This window comes from Aptenodytes patagonicus, chromosome 7 (genome assembly GCF_965638725.1).
Source record: "Aptenodytes patagonicus chromosome 7, bAptPat1.pri.cur, whole genome shotgun sequence".
NCBI lineage: Eukaryota > Metazoa > Chordata > Aves > Sphenisciformes > Spheniscidae > Aptenodytes > Aptenodytes patagonicus.
The window spans coordinates 11,415,026-11,439,506 of NC_134955.1; the positions used below are offsets into that span (position 1 = coordinate 11,415,026).

At 41.2% G+C, this 24,481-nt stretch overlaps 1 protein-coding gene across 11 annotated transcripts in view; it reads right to left on the bottom strand.

The window, feature by feature from the left end:
* MICAL2 (microtubule associated monooxygenase, calponin and LIM domain containing 2) overlaps positions 1 to 24,481 on the bottom strand; it is a 159,983-nt gene that overhangs the window by 124,995 nt on the left and 10,507 nt on the right. For 9 of the 11 annotated variants that reach the window (XM_076343967.1, XM_076343966.1, XM_076343968.1 and 6 more), the window contains exon 1: positions 12,167 to 12,220. The exons of 1 other annotated variant lie outside the window; for it this stretch is intronic. The gene's annotated coding sequence lies outside the window, so the exon portion shown is untranslated. Of the gene's footprint in view, positions 1 to 9,547; positions 9,661 to 12,166; positions 12,221 to 24,481 lie in introns of those variants that run through there. One more of the 11 variants, XM_076343961.1, reaches the window with a different exon arrangement.

Genomic DNA, 24,481 nt, shown 5'->3' on the forward strand with positions numbered 1-24,481 from the left:
AACCACACACATGCACATCCAAGGATATATTACAGTGATTTGGCTTGTGAGTGCATATCCCAGGGCTCCTGCTGCCACTAATGATGTGGAGCCTTTCATGAAAAACTCTTTTGTTGTATTTCATGCGATGGTTGATCTATGCTCCATGATCCTAAGTCCTCCTCACACCACCACACATAGCTGGGGCTCTTCCACCTCTGCCCATTGCTGACCACTGGTCCTGCCAGTGAGCCTGACGAGCGTGCTGCCTCTGGGGGAGCAACATAAGCACACTGAGAAAAATTCAAAAGCCTTAGCAACTGATTGCTTACCAGATGCCCTAATGCAGCAATACACCCAGAACAGTTTATTCCTAGCTTTCTATGATTGACATGATAGGATTCTACAATTATTAGCTTATTTTTTTCACTGCAACAAAAGATGCCATATGTTTGCATAAAAGAAGGAGACTAAAAAAATTGTAGACTTGTAAGATGCAGATGTTGAGTTGTACGAGTGGCCACTACAGTCTCTGTTGTTGCCTGTAGGATGTGCACATGAAATGCCGCTTTTACTATATAAATTGTGTCTAAGAGAGATTACTAGAAAAAAGTGCAGAAGACAGCACTTCATTGGATTCCTATATCCAGTGTATCAACTAATTATGAATCAACTTTCACAGCGCATATTTCTCCAAGGCATCTTGGCAGGCAGCGTATGGCAACATGTGAACAGTTCACCTCGGTATTTTCAGGTCAGACTATATCTTAAATGGGTCAATGCAACATCAGGCAGAAAGCACCCTTCCTTTCTAAAAGCAGAAGCTGACAGCTTTGCGCAGGCCCCTCACAGCCCATCTTCTTGCAATTGGGGCAGCTGCACTTACTTGATTACTTCTTTTGCCTCATGGCAGACCTTTACTGGCAGGGCCGCTCCAGAGCAACCATGTCTCACAGTGCTCTGGCAGAGGTCTATTAATCATCAGCGGGTTAAAAGGTCAGACTAGCAAATCTGCTTAAGGCATACACCCCACAGGCAGGGGCAAAGATCTCAACCAAGGACGTTCAGCACAGCCACTGCTAACATGACTCCACTTCTCTGGATCTACAAAATGCCTGAGCAGGCAGAGGAAGCGCACTGCACTCGCAGGCGCTACCTTCACAGAGTAAAGAGTCCACCCAGGCTCTGACAGACTGCTGTAACCTTATAGGCACAGATCCTTCACGTGTTAAGAAGCATAATAAATCCAACATGCTTATATTTCCCAGACAGAAAACCCAAATTACTAGCAACAGTTACCAACACAATCACCACAGGAGTTCCCAAATGATTTCTCTACATTCTTGCCTACATCCTATTTTGCTGATCCCTATGAGGTTGCACACCAGCGCATCTCACAGCTTAAAGCTGAAAATTTTACTGCTGGAATTTTAATCAAAAGCAATAGGAACATAATCTAGAATATAGGCTTAGAGGAGAGAAAAAACAGGTAAAGGCAAAAAAACCTGAATGAGCAACTAAAACACAATTTTGGCAGAAGAAAAAAGAACCTTTGGCCTGAGCCTCACTGCCACTTTGACACTTTCTTACAGAAGTTCATGACAGTTTTGTAAGTATTGACCAAAACCTTCAAGTCACAATATCTTGAGTGAAATTTTTAAACACGCTATACAAGCAAAAAGTTCAGCTGTTTCCACCTCCCCTTAGCATTGGCAAGGTTATCATTACACTGTGTCACTGCTGTAAAACAAATCCAGTCATCTACAATTGCACCACAGAGAAGATGGCTCTGCTGAAAACAGGGGAGGGACTGCATCTGCTGGGGTGTGCCAAGCGAAACTCATCAGCATCACAGCACATGACTAAGCATGTATTCGGGTACGTCGGTACTCAACCACCAATTTGAAAATAAAGGTAATTTCTTCTTATCTTCCCCCTCCCACCAATCTGTAAATATGGGAAAAGACAGAACATTGCAAATGAAGTTTAAGAAGCCTTAACAAGAAAAAAAAAACACATGACAAGATATGAAACAACTGTTTGCACAGGACAATGACTGTTAATATTCTATTTAAGATTAAAATGTATCAGGTAAGAAATATTAGGAATTAGGATCCTATTTCTAAAAATAGAAAGGTGACTGCTGATACACTTGACAGAGACTATTCATGTGAATATAGGCCTGTAAGGTAAACAAATAATTAATGTAACAATTAATGTTGCCTTTTTTGCTTAATTCTAATTGTGAGAGGTAATACTTATGTTGTCAATACTAGTTTCTAATGACTGCATCCAGAACAATCAATTAGTTTTCTTTTTAAATTCCCCAGACCTGGTAGAAAAGAGAAAAGCTCTCTCTCTTCTGGATATCTTCCCCCAAGAAAGCAGAATAATCATTAAAATCACAATGGAATCATCAGCCAAAGGAAGAAAACTCTGTTTGGCTTCACTTCCTCCTCCAAAATTAAAAAACCACATTATTTTCAGCCCTGCATCTGGCATAATATCCCAGCAAAATATTAGACAACAGACGAAACCCATAAGGAAAGTAGAAAATTTGGATTCAAAACATGAGCTGCTTCTTAGTATGACAAGGGTGTATTTTTCTCATTAGAGAAACAGTCATTAAAAATAAATGCAATGAAGGCTTCCATGAACTCATCAGAAGCACTGATCACAACCTTACAAAGTCTGTTGATACCTAGCAGGAAATTCAGACAAAGCAATGAAGTAAGTTTGCTTTCTACTTTGTAGAAGTACCAATAATTCTCTCTCACACACATTTTCAATAAACTTTGCACACAGGTTAGCATACTGTCTACACAACAGCCAATTAGGCAGGCAGACAAGGAAAGCCTTGCCATTCTTTGCTTGTTACTTCAGTAGAGCAAATGAAACTGAAAAGTAGTGGTTCACCATCTCTTTGCACACTAGAACTATTAGAGTGAAAAACCTGTGATATATCCACATCAATATTTACTTCTAAATTAAATCCTGTACGCAAATGCAGACCTGCTACACTATATATGCCATTCCTTTATTTATCTCAGAAATCAGTGAACTAAGTGACACTTAAATAATTATACAGCTATTTTCCAGACAGAAGCCAGTGTTTGTAGTTATATTAGCTTGAGATTTCAAATAAGCCAGATCACCTTAGGAACATGTATCTTACTATGTTCTGGGTCAGTTACAGAATCATAGAATAGTTTGGGTTGGAAGGGACCTCTAAAGGTCATCTAGTCCAACCCCCCTGCAATGAGCAGGGACATCTTCAACTAGAGCAGGTTGCTCAGAGCCCCGTCCAGCCTGACCTTGAATGTTTCCAGGGATGGGGCATCTACCACCTCTCTGGGCAACCTGTGCCAGTGTTTCACCACCCTCAGCGTAAAACATTTCTTCCTTCTATCTAGTCTAAATCTACCTCCCTTTAGTTTAAAGCCATTCCCCCTTGTCCTGTCGCAACAGGCCCTGCTAAAAAGTCTGCCGCCATCTTTTTTATAAGCCCCCTTTAAGTACTGACAGGCTGCAATAAGGTCTCCCCGAAGCCTTCTCTTCTCTAGGCTGAACAACCCCAACTTTCTCAGCCTTTCTTCATAGGAGAGGTGTTCCATCCCCCTGATCATTTTTGTGGCCCTCTTCTGGACCCGCTCCAACAGGTCCGTGTCTTTCTTATGCTGAGGGCTCCAGAGCTGGACACAGTACTCCAGGTGGGGTCTTACCAGAGCAGAGGAGGGTGGCAGAATCGCCTCCCTCGACCTGCTGGCCACGCTTCTTTTGATGCAGCCCAGGATACGATTGGCCTTCTGGGCTGCGAGCACACATTGTTGGCTCATGTCCAGCTTTTCATCCACTAGTACCCCCAAGTCCTTCTCGGCAGGGCTGCTCTCGATCCCTTCATCCCCCAGCCTGTAGTGATACCGGGGGTTGCCCTGACCCAGATGCAGGACCTTGCACTTATGTCCTGTTGAATGTTTTACTTGTCAAGGAACCCACAAAAGCTTTACCTCAAAGGGCAAAAGAGCAATGTATTGACATTGCTTTGTAGAACTACCTGCTTTACCTGACCATATGAAGGATACATACAAATGCTCCGTTAGAAAAAGCTGAGGCAAGAAACTCTGTCAAACAGTGTTAAGCCATTTGTGTATTTTATGGCATGTCAGGTTGAACCATGGGCTTACCTTTGTAAGACGAAAGTGTTGTGAACGACACACAAAATGTCTCATCTTGCTCCGAAATAGCTGCGTAATTCCTTTTGTTCTGTTTTAATGCATAATAAGCATAAAATAAATGGGACACAAACATTTTTACTCCGTAACTGAGCTGGAAGGTGCTTCTACACACAAGTTACTAGTAACATCAATCCATTCATTAAGTCAGGTAGTGGCTAAAGAAGTAGCTATATACAGGTTTGGTGGTATATATTTAAAAGCATGCATAAAGAAGGCCTTAAGATATTATCAAGCTTCTGCATTTGTCGTGAAAAAGCATTAGAAAGATTGCTGGAGCCCTCTACATGCATGCATTCGGGAAACAATCACAACTCCTTCCTCAGTAAAAAAGAAAATGGGGAGAAAGAAAATAACCCTGCCCTTTGCATTTTTGCATAGGCAAGTGTAAGATAAAGACCTTGTGGATCTCCTTTCCCACATAAATACACAGAGGAAAACTCCCCAGATCAGAAGGAAACCCAGACAGAAACCTTCTCCCCGAGCAATGGGCCAGCATCCACCTCTGCCGCTCACACCCAGGCCTCTGCCAAGCTCCCGGTGCACAGCACAGCTCCTCCTTCCTCTGCCAGCACCTGCTGCTTCGCATCTCCCAAAGCCATCTCCCTCGCAGGGCTGCCATCAGCCCCAGGATACCTTAACTCTGCATTAGAGGCACAAAGAGCACTGAACTGCCCGAGGTCAGCATCCTGCCGAGTTCACCTCCAGGGGAGAAGTGCTGCTCCCGAAGGAATAAAGCCATTCCCCTTTGTATGCTATTCTGCATTTATATTGAAAATTGATATGTGAAGTATTCATTAAAATTACTCCACAGAGGACACTAAAGGCAATTTTTTTCCCCACAACACGCCCAAAGCAGGTTGGCCTAGTGCACATTAACCTATTTTCCTGTCCGTTTATCTAAGCATCAAAGTTATAAATAAGATGCGGCTGACCTGTAGTGCTGGTTGTGTCTTACTGTACTGTACAGAGTAGCTCTGCAGTATGTGCTGGGGAGTATTACATTACTCATCACCCCTCTGCTGCAGTTTCAGCTCAGATACCTACTCCCAAATATATACCCAGGACAAGACCCAGCGCTTCATTAAATATTTGGCACATTGTCTCAAATTACCTTTGACACACAGGGTTATTTATACATCGTGGCACATTGCATGCCTCTGCGACAAGACAGCATCACACAATACTGTATGTCAGGAACGCAGGCAACAGATTTAAACCAATCCCCACTTCAAGACACTTTTACTAGGAAGCAGGTCACAAACTGAGTAATATCCGTTTTATGCACTGAAAAATGTATGTTATTCATTTCCAGGAAATAAAGTCAACCACCCTAATCCTTCTCCCCTCTCACATACACCCCCCCATCAGAACAACAGAAAGATGGTTTCTTTTGTCATAACAGGTTCGCTGTTGGGATGTATTCAGTTCTTTAGGCAAGCCTTATTCTTCCTAATGCATTTGCTAGGACACCTAATGTTGACTTGGTGCAAGGGCAGTGTCTCAGAGAGTAATTACAGCAAGAGGTATTTGGTTACATCCATTGAATTCAGTTTTGAATACGCACCAATAGTTCGTATTTATGGAGCTCGTTTCCAAGCCTTAAACATGTGCACATTTCTGATATTCATTCAACCACATTAATGTTCTGAACACAAATACTGTAAGAGGAGTGTCAGCTGTTACTTTTAAAAATCCATAGACAGAAATGGGAGGAACCTACAATCTGCATTCATCTTATCAAGCAAACCTCTGAAATCTGAAAAATGTCTCTCAACTTCAATATTCTTCTGTCCCTACAGCTGTGCAATTACTTAAACAATTTTCTGAACCAACAGAAATGGTTGCACAGGTGACAACCATAGGAATCCTTAGCACTCAGTGAAAGGGGAAAACCAAACACTGGGAAGAAGGCTAGGAGTTTGGATCTGAAAGAGAACTCATCCACATAAATTATCCAAACCCAAATACCAGATGTCATCAGCAGTTCCTTCAGTCCAGCTAGGACGGAAATGAGACCTGGAGAAGTAAGTTCTCTTCTCAGGATGCTCACTCCTTTCATAGAATCATAGAATCATTAAGGTTGGAAAAGACCTCTAAGATCATTGAGTCCAACCGTTGACCCAACACCACCATGTCCACTAAACCATGTCCCTAAGTGCCACATCTACACGTCTTTTAAATACTTCCAGGGATGGTGACTCAACCAACTTTATGACCTCTAACAAGAGAAAAGCAATGGAGATTCAAGTGTACAAGTATATACTGTGCCAGAGCCACAGCTGGGGTGAAGTGACGATGACAAGAATATTTAAAATTAATAAATAAATAAAATCAGCACTGACTATACACTAACTACCATGAAGTCAAGCTCAAGTAATTCCTGCAATACAAGCCTGGAATTTTCTCCTAGTCAGCTCAGATTGCTACTTAAAATTATTCCCCAGCTCAGCACAAGGTGACACAGCATAAAGAAAATCCATAATAAACAGCCTGATAACAAGAATATACAATAGATGATCCTGTACAAAAAGAAGCTGATCTCCTGAGTAAGCAGAAACCAAAAACTACCCACTATCTTCTAAAGTTTATTAAGGGTAATGTTTAACCAGAGGTGTTTTTCAGCTGGAAACGGTGTCAGCAGAGAACATTGTGTTGCATTATGAATTTCTCCCTTGCTTTTAGCAACTGCCTTCAGAGACTGCACTTGTTTCTCTAATCATTCTGTGCTGCTCCGTGTGCACAAGTTTAGAGACCAAGGGTACTGTACATACCTAACACCACTAACAGATGGGACTCACCTCAGCCAATAACACAGATTATAGTTATTGCGATATACTCTCATCCGATTACGTGCAAAAAAGAATTCCACTATCTGCCAAACGCAAGTCTTCTCAAAGAGAGGGGAAAATGTATCTTCTGCTCCTGCTCTACTTTCTGCTTTGCCTTTTTTTTAAAAAAAAACCAATCTGTTAATTTTTTGCTGGACTCCATCATATATGATTTGCACATGATAGACTAGGAAAAGACATCTTGGAAGATTTAAAAGCCTTCCAGTTGGCTTTTGGAGTTGCCTATTCAGGTAAGAAAATGGCAAAATACGTTATCTGAATCAAGTAGTATTTTGATGTACTCAGTCTTTCAAAAGTAACACTATACAAAAAACCCCCAAACCACAACATAAAATATGCAGAAGAGTTAAGATAAGCAATTGAATTACCAAAGACTATATTTAAAGTTGATTACAAAACATCCCCACATATTCCCAACAAAAATTTCACATGGCTTTGGAAATTCTATTTTGATGTTTGGCTATGGCAGTTACACAGAAGGATAAACTGTAACACCCCCTTGGGCATTACTGCAGTCTACACAGGCAATAAGCTGCAAGCTTAAAAGGTCTGAGAAGGATTTATTGTGAACTAACTGATCCGACGAACCTGCTTTTTAAGAAGCCGAGACTCCACAACACACACTTAGAATGCCAGGCAGAGTCATTTTAAAAACTGAATTGGTAGTATCCACTTGGCTGAATGCAGCAAGTGGAAGAACTGCTGGCATTATTTGTCCAGACCAATGCAGACAAGATGCCAGTGACAAGAACAAAAGTTTAAATCTAATCCACATATTCCCATCACACAACTCAATAAGCCATCTGCCTGAAGGAGTCAGGCCCCAAATAGGAAGGTTTCAGAGACCAGTTAACAAAACGTAGCAAAGTGTCCAGAAACAGACAGGCAGGTGATCTCTGAACCCATGGGTTGTCTTCAGAATTATTCCCCCCCTCACCAGGTCTTACCATAACAGCTCTAGGAGGAAAAAAGCAAGAAGAAATGAACCTGAGTTCAGACTTTCCTCCTAGTTACATCAGTGTTACTGGGACACTGAAATAAAAATAATCAGAACTCGAACTGAATATAAGCTAGGGCAGTAGTGTCTATTATAATTTGTGTTGAGGTAGGGTCTACCTTTCTTAACAAGGAATTGGGCTTCTCTTCCCCCCCTTCCCCACACAGTACATGCCCACAAAAATTTGGAGAGGATAATAAAACAAAAAAACCAAAACCCCTCACTGAACAACAGTCCAGAGCAGGAAGAGGGGTTGATAGCACACGCAGCTCAGATTTAAGCACAAGTCTGAATTTTTTTCCTTTCATGGAACTAAGAGTCTAAATATGACTAAAGATCATTTTGGGGAAGTTTTTACTTGCTTGTAAATGTAACTATGCATAGATGAAAGAGTTATTCTTAGTCATCTTCTCCATGTCAGAAATAAACCCAGCAATTTCCAGAATGTGTCACAATACAACATTAACTATGTATCTGTACGGTCACTGAATCAGTGGACACTTAATACCCTTAATTTAGAATATCTGTATTTTCTGGAAACAATCTAATGTACCATGCTGGAATACCCTGAACTACTAATACCACTTCTGAATGAGTCAAACTGCAGCATAAACACCCCTAAAACTGGTCCTAGTGATGAGTAAAGCAAACAGCGTGCCATCCCTTAGCAGTCAGGGTGCCAGACACAGAGCAGAGGCTGCATTTTTTCAAATTAACGGACTCCTCACACAGAAAGCTTGAAAAGAAAAGAAAATTTGCTCACGTACAAAATGCACATGCTAAATGTAGATTATACAGGTACACATGTATTATACAGATACATGCATGCCAGGCTGCCTGTACAGGCATTCAAAGCATTGTAGGCACATTGTAGGGGTTGTAGGCACAACCCCTCAGCCTTCCTGTAGTGTGTTGGCTCTGAACGCAACACGCGAGCAAGCTGAGAAAACAGAAGGACCATACGGGGAGGCAGACAATTTCAGTCATCTGAAATTGTCTTCGTTTTAAGGGAATCAAAACACACCATGGCCCTAAGAAGCAAAGCTTCTTCCACTAGAAAACAGAGTTTTTCTGCTGACGCCAGGGGAATCTAACTGAGACAAAGGACTCCTGAGGAACAGATACACGTTACCAAGGACTCACAACAAACGTTACAGCCACGTGAAAGAGTCCCAATGGGAAATATATAGCATTTGAAAGTTTTCCCTTGAGTTTTCAAGATACTAATTATAAAATACCAGAGCAGTGAGACAGCTGGAGCAGATACAAGGTACGTGCTAAAAGAGGTGAAAGACTTAAAGCACACTCACGGAGAAACCGGATAGCAATCACCTCTCTTGTTTTATAGTTTCTTATGCTTAAAGAACATCTCCAGCCAAAAAATGGGCTCTCTCATCTCTACAAGGAATGGGACACGGACACCAGACAAGAAAACTCTGCTTCAGAATATCTTAGAAAAAAACAAAATCTTTTCAGATCATACTTACCTCTAGATTCTAGACAAAACTGAAGAAAACCTGAACTCCTCACAAACAGCAATGCAACCACCACCCTGATATCAGGGATATTTTACTGCTGTGCATCTTTAGGGCAGCATTAAGGCAACTAAGAACAAGAAATAAAAGAAATGCAGAGTTTAAGAGATGATTTCTCATTTCTGTATAGTTTACTGGTTTGCTAAGAATTCACCTAGTTTTACAGATAGGGCAGGAAAAGTCACATCGCTTGCTGCAGGCCACATGGCAAGAAGAATTTGGATGCAGCATCCTTCAGTTTCCCATTGGAACTTCATTTCTCCACCACACAGTATAAGCTGCATCTCCAATATCTTTTTCTAGTACTGTGAAGAGAAGAGAACTAACTAACCAACGTCAAGCAGCATTTTAAAACCTTTATTAGTCAGGTATGAACTTGACAGGTCTGTTTCTCGTGGGGGACAATATACATTTTGCAGCAACAATCTTGAAAAGGAGAACTGCATAAAATGCATGAGTCGAATGCGCTGGTACCTGGCTAGTCAGCCTCATCATAAAGCAGCCTCCCAGAACACAGCCTTGCAGTATGGAGAATCCAAGATGTAGGAAAAGGACTGAGAATTTCTTAACCCAAGGCTTTAGCTGAAAAAGACCATTATGCCTGTGCTGTAAGTAGGTGTGTCCATTCATACCAGCTGCTTTAAGGAATACTGATGTCTTCTGGCATATGTTGCTGGTGACCCCATCACCCCAGCCCTGTGCTATTGCCACTGCGGGCTCTGCTATCTGCCCGAGGGGGGAAGCAGCAGTGATAAGGAGGAGGTGGGGTGAGATTCAAGTGAGGGGAGTAAAGAGGCTAATTACTGCTTTGGACAGCAAGTAAAATGGTTACAGAGATAAACACAGCACTTGTATTTTGAAGACAACTTGTATTTTCAAGCAGAGAATTGTACAATTGTACATTTTTCAAGTTTCTAAAGAAGTGAAACATGACAGAAACTGAGACAACATAAGATTCAGCCTGAGTAAGACTAAGATCAAGGATGTGTCGAGTGTGAAGTGAGTCAACATAATTTTAATTCTTAAAACGTTTACTGACCTCATAATACACAGAGAAAAACTGTATCATACCTCTAGAATTAGGAGCAAAAGTTTGCTGATGCTTCGGTACAGTATTTTGGAAGTGCATTTTTCAGACATATCCTCTAGAAAGGATGAAACCCACTGTATTTAGATAAATAACCAGATAACTTCAAACTAAGCATACATGGACAGACACTTATTTAGAGTGCTTGTGTAAATGATAACAGACATGAATTCCAGTTTGGTTGTTGGATAATCTGTTTTCCACCCATGTAGTATAATTAGCAACCAATATAGGAGTGGCGAAATGAGGGAAGCAAGATGCCCTCTTTTCTCCCAGATCAAGGCACTTCATGAACATCAATTACATGTTAATATCCCTGGGAGGCAAGCGTGACAAGTCTTATTAAGCCATTTTAAAGATTAGGACACTGAGTCACAGAGAGATTAAGAACTTCCTCAAAACCAACAGCAGAGTCAGAGAGGGGGCAGCTACACCCCAGCCGGGCCTGGTGGCACAAGACTGCACCGCTCCATCTTATTACAAGATTTAGGGTCTCTAAGGGGGGGGGGGAAGTCTGCACTCATATGAAGTTTCCTGGCCATGCCAACACACCTCAGGTTTGACCTGCAGGGACAATCTTTAGATACAAGAATGTAGTTTGGTTTCCACGCTCAGATTGCATTTGGGCTGAAAATACCAACAAGGTTGCCAATTGTAAACGGTTTCTGAAGTCGACAGAGACCTCCAGATCTTTTCCGATAAGTTTGAGAGAGAACTTAAAACTTTTTGATACCGGTTCAACCCTATAAGCCTAGGGGCAAATAAATCTACAGTCATCAGTCTTCGAGCCAACCCACGGCCAACTATCTGAATTCAAGTCACATGCTGAATTTACACATTAAAAACGCAATGAGCGTGACAAGACAATTACTATCATAGGTTAAGACATACTTCAAAGCACAAAGAAAAACCCAACAGATGCCATATTCAATTAGCCCAAAAGGTGAGCAGAGAAGGATGTTACGCTGATTAACACGCTCATTAAGACGCGTCCAAACTAATAGCCCACTTCAGTGTTGTAACACATTTGGAAAGCATTTTGCTGTCTTAATCCCCAGCGTACTCACGAAGCTAAAGATTATTTTTACTTTCCCTGCGTCGCCCGCCGACACGGCGCGAGAGCGAGCCCACGGAGTTACCCTGCGTCACCGCAAAGGCGCGGGGGCAAGTACAGCCCTCAGCCGTGAAAGCGCGGCGGCCGGCAAGAACAAATCCGCCAAGCAAAGCCCAGCCTGCCGGGCTGGGCGCAGCAAGCTGCCGCGCGCCCGGCCGGGCACCCGCCGCGCAGCCCTCCGCGCTCAGCCGGGCGCCGGCGCCCCGGGAAGGGACGGCGCGGCGCCGAGCGCCGCCACCCGCGGACGGAGAGCCCGGCTCTGGGTGCCCTCACCCGCGGAGGGACCCCCCGGCCCCGGGCGCCGCCGCCCGCGGGAGTCCCGCTCCCACCGCACCTGCTCCGCCCGCGGCAGCGCGCCCCGCGGACCTACCGGTGGCGGCAGCGCCTCTCCGCATGCTGCCCTCGGCTCGGCACGGCACGGCTCGGCTCCGGGCGGCTCGGGGCGGGGCCGACGGGCCGGGGCGGGCCGAGGCGAGCCGGCCGCCCCAGCCCCGTGCGAGCCGCCGCCGGGCGCCCTTGTGCTTCGAGCAAGGTGCGTTTCCCCCCCCGCCCCCAGTCGCGGGTTTGGTTTTTTCCCCCCCACGCCCCCTCGCGGCTTTTCGGGACCGGCCGTGCCCCGTGGGCTGCGCACCCCGCTCCGCCTGCAGCCCCGGCTGGAGGCAGGGGCTCACCCGCTGGCCAGGGTCCGGCCCTCAGCGGCGTCCCCCGCTGCTGCTCCCCGCGGAGGCACCGGCGGGGCGGTGGAGAAGGTACCAGCTGTAAATTGGGGAAGCGGTGTGTGTGTCAGCCCATCCGGCAGAGCGTGAAACGGGGAACTCGGAAATGGTTTCCCTTGTCTGTTTAGGTTCTGTATTTGAGGAAGCTTAAAGCTTGTCATATATTCAGGAGATTTAAGAAGATTTAGGTCGGCAAGCAAATGGAAAACTGCTGGAAAGAAAGTTCAAGATAGCAGCACTTACACTACAACTCCTTGACTTTCATCAACAATAACAACACCTTGCTAACGGTAGAAGTGAAGTTTTATGAAAAAAGGAAGAACAAAGAAAAACAATTAGGATTCACTTGAACTGCTGCAACAGGAAGGGTAAAATGCTCTGCAGCTAAAGCTCGTATCTGCTAAAGGTTTGATAAAAACCTCAGTAGACCTACTTTTAGGTAACTTAAAACGTTCATAAATATTTTGGCATGTGCCACACAGACACTATACCTTAAGTGACCTTGAAGAAGGCTGTGGCAGAACAAGGGAGCAGGACCCTAGTCTGCCATGACATGAGCTACTTGACCTTTTTCACACTTGCCTGCTCTGAGCCAAATTTAAAGTTGCTTTGGAAAACATGGAGAGAAAACAAGTGTGAATGTGGCCCTATTTATCCATGCACAGGTGAATGTAACCCAATCTCTAACGAGCCAAGCATTTAACCAACTCTAAAATAATTTGTTGACCTCAAGGTAAGAATTTTTTTGTGGAAAATATCTCTCATTTGGGTTGAAATTTGTCTTCTAGCTACTTGCATCGTGCTTGGCTGAACCCAAGTTTTACTCAATCATTAACTTTTGAATTGCAGTATGTTTACCCGCTCATTTAACTCTGGGATATTAAATGTACTTTTTCCTCAAAGTGATAAAAGCTAGAGTATAGAAATAATGGTGCATACTGTTTCCCTGTTATCTAAAAGACTATCTTCTTTAGCAGCCTTGAGGAAGGCAAGAACAAGGAATGAGAAAATGCTCTTGGCAAGCTTCCAGCAAAAGTGATCTGTGGATAGCAAAGGGGGATGTGTGTATGAAAGAAATAATATCTATATGATTGTACAAAGACTTCCTAGTTTCAGTCCAGCATTGACAGCCACATGAAAGCAAGATTCCTCCACAGAGAACCAGAAAATACAAAGTCAAAAAGAATTTAACCCCTCCTGGGAAATATTCCAAAACTTCCTTTTTTAGGAAAGATGTTCCTTCTTGGTTAGGAAAGATGCTTACAGCACTGGCCTCCCATATCTCTCTTCACTTTTACCAGCTGTTCTCTTCCCTCCACTCCTCTCAGAAGAAGTTAGTAGGTAAGTAAGTCCATAAAAAGATAACCCTCTCCTGCCAAGTCCTTCCAAAATTTTTATGTGCTCCCTAGGGAGACACATCAGGGGCTGCATGAAGACCACCAGGGACCTTGCTATTCTAATAACTATAATTAGTATATTTACTGATTGCCCTTAAATATTTGAGCTTTGAAAATGGCCAAAAGATGAATGTATAGTTCACACTCACTAATCTTAACTATTATCATAACCATCTTTTTAAATTATGTTTCATTAGATGTTACTTAACCAGAATTAAGAAATTCTTTATTCACAGTCACACCTACCTCTCTCCAGAGGAAAACATAACTAAGATACAGTCTAATCACTCTGGGCTAAGATGAAAACACTTCAGTAAAGATTAGATTAATAAACACTAATCCAGAACCACAAATTTGGCATTACATGCGGCTCGGTTGGCTACCCTAGCCCACCTTCCCTTATGTGAAGTGTGGGACATGCAACCATAAAGGGAAATAGTGACTTCCCTGGGTGCTGCGCAGCCTCCCCTTCCAGTGAGACCAAGTTCCTAACCCATTATTTTTAACAGTGCAGCTGCTTTGCAGATTTTTTTTTGTTCAGTCCTAGCCTGTTCTCCCCCGTTGAAAGGATAGGAAAAAGGAATAAGAATAGCCCTTATGAAAAACAATCCAGCCTTATCAACTAGTATAAAGCCATGCCTGCTAGCTCCGCTGTAGGATGTTCATCCCCTCGCTGCGGCTGATTATGTAAAGCACTCCCTTTCCTGACATGTGCAAGCCTATCATCTACTTAAATTCTTGTAAATGTAATAGTATCTACATATCCAACACAATAAAAGCCCTTCTTGTGGTATTTGAACAACCTGTCTGATCTTTTCTGATTAATTGTGGATTTCTTCAAAGTTAACTGAACTTTTTTATACAAAAGAGATGGTCTGGTTGTTATGTTGCAGCCTGGGTCTCAGGAGACCATGCTGAACTCCCTCCTCCACCACTCATCTCCTTTATGACTTTGAGAATTCATGCATACATGGTGTGTATCAGTTCGTGATCTATAGGGTGAAGGTAATAAGACTTCCTTACCTTATGGGGGCTTATGAGGGTGAAACCTAGACATTCTACTACATCATGTGAAAGGCCATTATGGGTAACATAGGTATTTCCCTGCTCTTGGTTTGAAGTTCGTCATCATATTCATCTCCGGTGAGAATCAGTAGTTAAATACAAATTTTCATATTCTCTTCCTTCAGTAATGCTTTTTGTTTTAAATGAACATATAAAGCCATTAGAGTGGTTCTTTTAAAGGAATTTTTCTTTATAGGTTGACAAAAAGAAAACAGATCTAAGGAAAGGAAGCTGAATTCTTTATGTGGGAGCATATAATTTTCCTGGAGCCTGGAATAGCTGGATTTTCTTACCACATGTGCAGGAAATAGCCCTTCCTACCCGATCCTGAATGTATCAGATAATACCCTTAGCATATAATGGAACTATTCTAGTGTGAGACACCTTCTAAGCAACATTTCTGTTCAAGTTTCTAAACACATTAACAGATTTATACATGTCTATTGAGGAACAGTTCAAAACATTTTGGTTCATTGATAATAATAATGAATATTTAAACTATTCCACAGGATCCTTGTTTCTTAGTTAAAAAGACAGACAGAAGTACCAACAAAACACACCTAGCTCATTTTCTAGCCCTCTTCCCACAGATGACTACAAGTTCATTTACTAGGGAAGTTTGGGGATGGGTCCTTCATCACCCTACCTTCCTCATATTAGCAATTTCTCATACACTCACCGCTTCTGCTGCAGTAACAGCAGCAGAGCTCTCCCACATTGGCACAGGGCTGCCAGGATTTATATTTGCCCTGTGTTGCCTCTATCCTTTAAGAGGGCAAGCTCTAACAAACTATCCCACAGCACACCTGGCCAGTAACACATCCCCAGGTTGGTAACATTAGTCCTCCTTTCTTCAATGCAAAAATTCTGTTGTTTGGGTTCTGGGTGTGTGTGTGGGGGGGGGTAGTTGTTTAGGTTTTTTTTCCATATATCAATATTTTCTCTGATATTTTGACAAAAAGGAGATAGAGCTTGTCTGATGCAGGTTACTGACACAAATCTAGGAAATTTCACTCTTTGGATCACATCGTTGCTGGTTAAATCTCCCTGAAGCTAAAAAGGATTTTACTGATGTGAAATTTCTAATAATACACCAAATCTGAGCACAAGATGATCTCTTGCACCCAGTATCATTCAACATGAACTGATTCATTTCCTAAGACACTTTGATAACTGCAGTCTCATATCGAGAGTACCCAGCTAGCCAGTACCACCCTCTTCAAAATCTTCAGTTCATGAATCAAAAAATTCCTTCTTTGAAGGCAGAAGAAATGAGCCTCATGCTCTCTAGGATAACTCTCATTTTAGTAAGGCATAAAATTATAATCCCATATTTATTCCTACAACAGAGTCACATCTCAGTGTCATTTCACTTCGTGTAAGGGATAATGTCAGCTGTGGTGATGTTGTAATTACAAATCGTGGAAACACTTTGAGTTCTGAAAAGCAACAACCAGAACCTTAAGAAGTTTGAAACTTCTCTTGGGGCACATATAATTTTGTAAGGTGTATTTGAATTTTGAAAAGATTTGACAGATAATCAAATAAGGTGGACATTATGAAAGGTAGCATAAATCATTATTACAAAGAGTTGCATTTTCTTCTTTTTCTGTCCTTGTTGTAGCCAGTCTTTAAGTCAGCTGTTAAAAGATTTAGTCTTCCATAGGGATATATTTGGATTTTTTCCCTAAGGAATATCACTAAAAGTCTTCATTTTATTAACACCGAGTCCTCAGTGCCCTATGGGGTTTATTCCACAGATATTTTGTATTTTCATTTCTGACATTTGGGTTTGTGTGCTCAGATACAGTTTTGATTCTGCTTTGATTTGCAGAAGTCACTACTCTGAGAAATACATATCAAAGCCGTAGAGCTACTTCTCCTGTTGAAATAAATGTCAACATCTCACTGACTTCAGAGAGAAAAGGATCAAGTAATTAAACATTGTTTTGCATCAATTCCAACAGGCTTTGGATCAGGCCTCATTTTCCTAGCTAGTACTTGCAGCTTTGCTGCTTTGGATTCTGCTGACAAACGACTCTCTGTAACTAACCGACCGAGCTCAACAAAGCTGATAAGATTTCCTTCCTGCACTGCTGTGCTAACACCTTCCCTGAAAATGTACTCTCAGTTTGGTCATACTTGATTTCAGATTAAGACTTTGCAGAGCAAAGTGAAACTTAAATGTCAGCTAAAGTGATAAAGAAATTTAAGTTAATGCACAGTCTTTCAAGCCAAATGATTCCAGGCTGCGTACAGCTGGTAAATAGATTCTGCTTTGTTAGGGTGCTAAAACATCTGCATAAGCCGGTAACTGTCAGCTGCTTAAAGGATGTCACATTGCAAAATAGCCAGCTAGGTTGCTTCAGATTATATCAGGAGAAAAATACAGTGATCTGTGATAGAGATGTTGGGGAAATTTTATGAAAAACAACACAAACCAAACCAAAACAAAAAACCAATTGTGCTGGTTTTGGCTGGGGTAGAGTTAATTTTCTTCACAGTAGCCAGCATGGGGCTGTGTTTTGGATTTGTGCTGAAAACAGTGTTGATAACACAGGGATGTTTTCGTTACTGCTGAGCAGGGCTTACACAGAGTCAAGGCCTTTTCTGCCTCTCACACCACCCCACCAGCGAGTAGGCTGGGGGTGCACAAGAAGGTGGGAGGGGACACAGCCGGGACAGCTGACCCCAACTGACCAAAGGGATATTCCACACCATATGACGTCATGCTCAGCATATAAAGCTGGGGGAAGAAGAAGGAAGGGAGGGACGTTTGGAGTGATGGCGTTCATCTTCCAAAGTAACCGTTATGCATGATGGAGCCCTGCTTTCCTGGAGATGGCTGAACACCTGCCTGCTGATGGGAAGTGGTGGATGAATTCCTTGTTTTGCTTTGCTTGTGTGCGCGGCTTTTGCTTTACCTATTAAAATGTCTTTATCTCAACCCACGAGTCTTCTTACTTCTGCCCTTCCAATTCTCTCCCCCATCCTACTGCGGGGGGGAGTGAGCGAGCAGCTGTGTGGTGCTTAGTTGCCAGCTGGGGTTAAACCACAGCAACAATAAAAACAACACAGAAGACTTGTGTATTTAGCACACACCCGCATGAAAATAGTTCCTAGAATGTGACTGTCAATGAATAAAGGGAATCTTCTGTAAATACATGCTTAATACAAATTAGCTATTCTGTATGTGTTGTCAGCAAGAACCTGAGACTATTTCTTGTCTGTGGGAAACCTTCTGTCAGAGACAAAGATCACTTTCCAGATGCTTTGATGTTAGCATATTAAATCTTAGCAGAGACCTTATTTAATTAAATGTTATTTAGGTTTTGTGGGTGTTACTGAACAAAGTCTTCCCTGAGTGTCATTAATGGAAGAATGACAGAGAGTTCGAACCAGTGAGGACCATCATGATAAGTCTGAGTGCAGAGATAGTCTCCAGTGATATTTTAGGGAAATTACTGTTTCTCAGACAGCTGAACACTCAGACATACTTGCCTAGCTCAAGGATGAAACCACAACACTCCTAATTGGCATGCTTTCAGTTTCACAGATTCTCATTCTTCATTTTTAAGTTAAACACTTCTAGTTAGTCTGTGCTATTGTAATTGTTTCTTTAATGAATGTGACTCCATATGCATGAACAAACCCATATTAGAAATTTAACACTAAATCTCTTTTTTCATTCTCCAGGAAGGAAGTACTTTCTTTGGCAATTCCAGAGTTTACTTTGGGAGATTCTAGTGACTGATCATTTACTGTGCTGCACTATGCTGTATTAGAGAAGAGATGACCTCGCTTCTCATGCTTAGCCAGGAAGGAATGGCTAAGAAGAAGATGTAGTCTTTTTTTAAAATTATCTAACACAACTGTTTCTAACTTGCTCTATGGAGATAATAGAAAACAATCAGCAACTGCTGGGTATCAGTTTTGTCTGTTATACATTATATGTCTGTCTTGACAGCATAAAATAAATAAATTATATGTATTCAACCTCCCTTTGTTTAAAAAATAAGGTTGCTAAGAAACAAGAGTTATGCATGTTTAATGCCATTTACAATCAGCATTTATATAAAAACATGAAACGTAGCCATGATGCACTTAGAGACTATTACAGTGCAACTAAAATGCAAACTCATGGTCTGGGCAAAGAAGATGAAGAAACATGAATTTTACTGTCATGTCATAATTAGGACTGGCAAATGTATGATTACAACTTCTAAAGTTCCTTTCCATGTTCTGGATTTCTGTAGGAAATGTCAATTAATGTCACTGACATTAATCTCATATTTACTCTTTCTTCAAGATAATGTTGATACAGATTTCCAAAGGATACTGTCAACAAGAGTGGAATAACTAAGGACCTATATAGGTTCTGCAGAAATTGTGTATATTATGGTTATATATAGTTCAGCAAGAAAAGTGTTGATGCATATAAAAATTTGGTTTACCTGTAGGTTTGCATTTCATTCTGATTTACATGTGTTACAAATATTTGCATATGTAAACTTTGTTCAAAAATACTCAGTTGTTCTCATGGTTCAGGAAGTAAGTGGTTATGCTCAATGAAATATGCATATTGACATTTTTCACTACTATGCTTACTGGTAAGAAAGAAAATTTCATCCAGCCTCCTATCTTTCACTGGATTCAATCCTACGCTCATTTAAACCGATAACCAACTTTTCTTCTGACCTCAATCAACTGCAAAAACAAAAAAAAAAAAGACCGAGACATCTGTTAAAAGCAAGGATTCCACAGTCCTCACCGGAGGCCAAATAGCAGCACAGCAACACAACTGCTAAAGCTAAAGATACTCATGGCATTGACAGGCTACCCACAGTACAGACACAAAGGAGACTTTTTCCTAAACCTGGTGTTGTGAGTTATAGGTCTCTAATCACTACCTTAACCTTAGGAAAATTATCTTCAAAACATTGGACTTCTTTCTGGGTAAAAAATACAACAGTGTCCTCAAACTGCTACTGAGGAATATGTTCTTGAAAGTTTAATTGCTTTTTAACTACCCACTGCAACTTCAGGTTTTTTATTTTATATCCAGCTACAGCAGCACTGCAGATTTCTCTTTCTTATCTGATCACAGAGAAAAAAGCAGCTTATTCCTGTTTCCACCCTTTCAGCCCTGGTTTCTTAAATGGGGCCTAAAGCCATTTACTTCTTTAACTTTATGTGATAATTAAGTTGTTCAAGCTTAGTCAACTTCAGTTTTCCCAGTTAAATTGGCCCCATTCCAGCATTGTCAGTTTTCCATAAGCCTATAGGGAAGAGCTCAGCCTTACATAATGCCTCCGCTCCCAGAGGAGCTCAGCACTGCCGTACAGACATCAGTGCTACCGAAACCCATCTGCCAAATTCAGAGTGGCTCAGGAGGACACAACCCTCTTCAACACTGCTTATGAGAGGGAAGACAAGTGCTATAGCCCACCTGGCAGAGCAAAAGAAGTTTTACAGCAAGCATTTGACATGTTGAGACCACATGTGGAATAAGGCCACGGTCATTCTCCTCCCTGCCGTTAAGTTTTGGAGATTTCAAAGATGTTGCAGGTAATTCAGCCCCTACTGCTGCCTCCCCCCGAGATGGCAGGCTCTGCAGCACCACGTTTCCTACCACCACTTGGCTATTGGCTTAGCACTTGACAGAGAGGTGCCACCTCATGAATTGCCACCAGCTCCCAGGGTAACACTAAGGCTTGTTGAACAGCCTCCTTTCTGTTGCTTGGGTTTTCTTAGCTCATGTGATCTCACTGGATCACAGCACAAGCAATATTGTTCTTGACAACCTGTAAAATATTTTTATGAACTCCATAATTTAGTATTTAAACATGTCATGTTAGCAACTTCAAACAAACAAGCGTAGCTTAAAGAGAGACCTTTTCAGAGTTGCACCATCTGCCAATAGCTTTCCAGTCTCAGTGCCAGCATAAAAAAAAGGTATTCTTTAATTAAAAAAAAAAAAAGGTCCTGTGCATCTGCAAATTTTTCAACAGAGCAGTTGGCATCCCTCCACCCTTCCTGCTCATGCATACCCAGAGTTTGAAATACCAGATTTCAGCTGGTGAGGGAGGAGCCTCAACACACCAAGAGCAAAACCACTTTGAACTCTCTGGAATGGTAACAGCAGCACTTGGGGAGAAAACAAAGCCTGGGCACAAGTGCATTTTCACAACAGCTGAAATGAAGATATCTAACAACTGCCACATTCCCAGGGGAAATCCTGTTGAGCAGAAACTTAGTCCATCAGCTTGTTGTATGATTGCTCCATGTTGTTCACAGAACTGGCATTTCTTTCAAGTGCCCTTCATAGGTTGTTTAAAATTCATACATGAGATTGACCTGTGAAACTCAGCACAACTGAAAAGTCTTTGTCTGCCATTCAACCTTCCTCATTTGAAAGCACTTCTTTCTGCATGTGAAGTGCTTCTTTTAACTATATTGCATCCTTGCAATTTCTTAAAGAGCAGCAATTATGCTGCTCTTTCAAGATATGCATCTGGCATCACCCATTCACTAACATATTGTTTAACAATGTATAAGCTAAAGACTAAAAGTTATTTTCAGTATTAAAAAAAGTCAATCTGAAATAACTTCACAGGATTTAAATGGTTTATTTACAGTAGTGCAACACTTCCTGGTGATCTAGAGATCACTGTCTGGTGTTTCACTTTCACCCACACAGACAAATATTTGTTGTCAGACAGTAAACAAAAGTTTAGATATACATGCATAATTCATATTAAATTTCAATAAAATATAGTCGCTATCTAACAGGCTGTTTCAGAGAATGGTTTACTGTGAAACTTTACAGATGAAATTTCCTTATTGAAAAAATAGTTCTACATTGCAAGCAGACTTCCATCTCAATTAATTGAATTAAATGGCTGGTTTCCTTCATGAGCCCTGCCACTTCTCTTATTATTCACTCCAGGCAGTGATAGAGTAGGATTTTTTTTTAGCGTACAGTAGTAGGATTCTTAGCCAACACGTACATTTCACTGTGCGCTCATGGAGAGAAAGCTTATATGTACTTTTTTATTTCACAATATACCCAGATTTTGGAAACCTGCCCATTCTTGCCTTCTGTTTTGTTTAAAGCTTTAGTCTACAAAGCATCAATAAGCATCTTAAACTAAACGAATGTCTGCATGTCATTATTTATAAATGTGTAGGCGCTTGCCTGGAGGCAGAAGAACCCATAATACTGCTACCATTTACTGTTATTTATATTCAGCTTTTTCTTTTTTAGTGAGGGTTTTCCTACAGCATTTTTTTGTTTAAGGTTTTAGTTCAGCCTGCCCTTGGTACTGTATGTAGTACCATTTTCGCCCTAGCAGCTCTGTACACCGGCCAAAGAAGGTCAGCTGAGAACAAGGGGTTGGAGCATCTCCCAGGGCCTGGCTGGGCTGTATTACTAGCACTTCTGTGGACAAATATGCAAAGTTTAATGAAGTCAGTGGAAAGACTCCCACTGGCTTTGGTTAGCTTTGGATCCGGCTATAAATTAGGACAGTTTGATTTTAGTTCCATTACTTGTCCACAATATTTTTTTCCTATGTTAACAACATAGCTCCTTTTTAAACGATGACAGGACTGCTCTTTTCAGTCAAATGATCAGTTTGTCAGTAAGTTACACTGTGATATGGCCAGATAGGGATCCCAAGATTGCTGCTAACTGGAGAGGGAAAAAAACCCCGCCCTTTCTAGTTTTGTGGACAAAGTCATTGACTTCAAGGGAATTGTACAGTATCCTATCATGCTTTGTATTCAGCATGTGGTAAAATACCATTCTGAAATGGGGGAGTAGCTGTTATCCTACCTTTCCAGAAGAACAAAGTGAGGACAAATTACAATCCTAAGAAAAACTAGGGAAATTATAGGAAAACTTGTCTAAGGTGACTCACTAATTGAACAATGGCAGAAGCAGTATTAACACAGGAATTCCTAGCTTCTGTGTCCCATTCCTTGCTCCTTCCGTATGTATGACACATGACATATACCTACTATATCACAGAAGAAAGCACATAGGAAGTGCACAGTAAATCAGGATTTTTTCAGTTTAACAAGGGTAAGTTTAAAGACATGTTCTTGGAATCAAAAGCGTAGGCCTTGAAAACAAAAGGACAGCTATCAAGGCAGTTTATTTTGAAGTTTAAAAGTGGTTACTGTCCCTACACATGCATCTGAGTAAGATAAAGATGTAAAGAAATAGTATTAAGTAATTAAATGTTTTTAAAAAAAAATAAATAAAATTTTCCATTAAAAAATACTGGTCTTGTACAACAGACAACATCTATGCAGTCATGTATCAATAGAATTTGCTTTCTGAGTAACGATTTTCCCTCAGAACATTTTCTATTTATAAACCCCCTTAAGCCTTTTGTAGTATGTTTCCTGTTCAGACATACCACTTAATCACCAGAAAATGACTCAGCCAATCAGTCCAGGCACTTCCCAAACACAGGATTCAAAAGTAGTGAGAAAATTATGAGCATGCTCAAAACTTGACTGATGAGTCAAAATACTGTTTAAACTGATTCTTTTTTTCTAGATCAGGAATACGTTAGAAATTTTTCACCTTGTCATTGGAAGCACTTAGGCACTTGTTCAGCAAGAATAAGAATATTTTGCTCATTCATTCACTCTGAAATACTTTCTATTTCTGTAATTACTCTACCACAATATTATATTTCAAAAGCAAACAAACAGGCTTATGACCAAGATTTGTAACATGGATAGCTCTCCTGCTGCTCTTCTTTGGTCTGGGTTGAGCATTGTTATGAAGAAATGCTTGATCTTTTTAGCTTGCATAAGAAACTATCTTGGAAACACAAAGACATAACTGGCTAGAATTGTCATTTTCAACTTACTTATTTACTAACTCACTGATAATTTTTCAGCTCTGGAACATCAGAGATCTTGTTACATTTTCTATGCACAAAAATGAATGCTGTTTAAATATTCATCCGTAAACATCATCCAGCATATTCATCTGCAAAAAAATTAGAGATGGAAGTAGAATACAGAGCACAAGCAATCTCAATTCTCCTTTCAAGAGCAGAAGCATTATCAAAAACTAAGGATGGAGTTTCATCCTAAAACATTAATTCATTAATAACTACTATCTGCATGATTCATCATGGAAACAACCACAGAATTTCTTCCACACTGCACAGTAGAAGAAGAGCGGTAGAAGTATTTCCTTTTGTCCAGATGTAAGAGTACCAAATTTCTGGCATTTCAACCATTTAGCTTAAAGACAGCCCCACATGCATGTGTTGTCCTAATCTGTATGCACCAACAAAACCCCAAAATATTCCTGACCCTTTGGAATCTCCTGAGGGACACAATCTACAAAAAAATCTCAGATCTGTAACACCTTAGAAGTAGTACCATAGAAATAATAGAATTTGCATTACAGAGGACGGGGTTTTTATTTTGAGGACTCGAGTCTCACCCTGTTCTGCAGCTGTGGATGTTGTGGCTTAA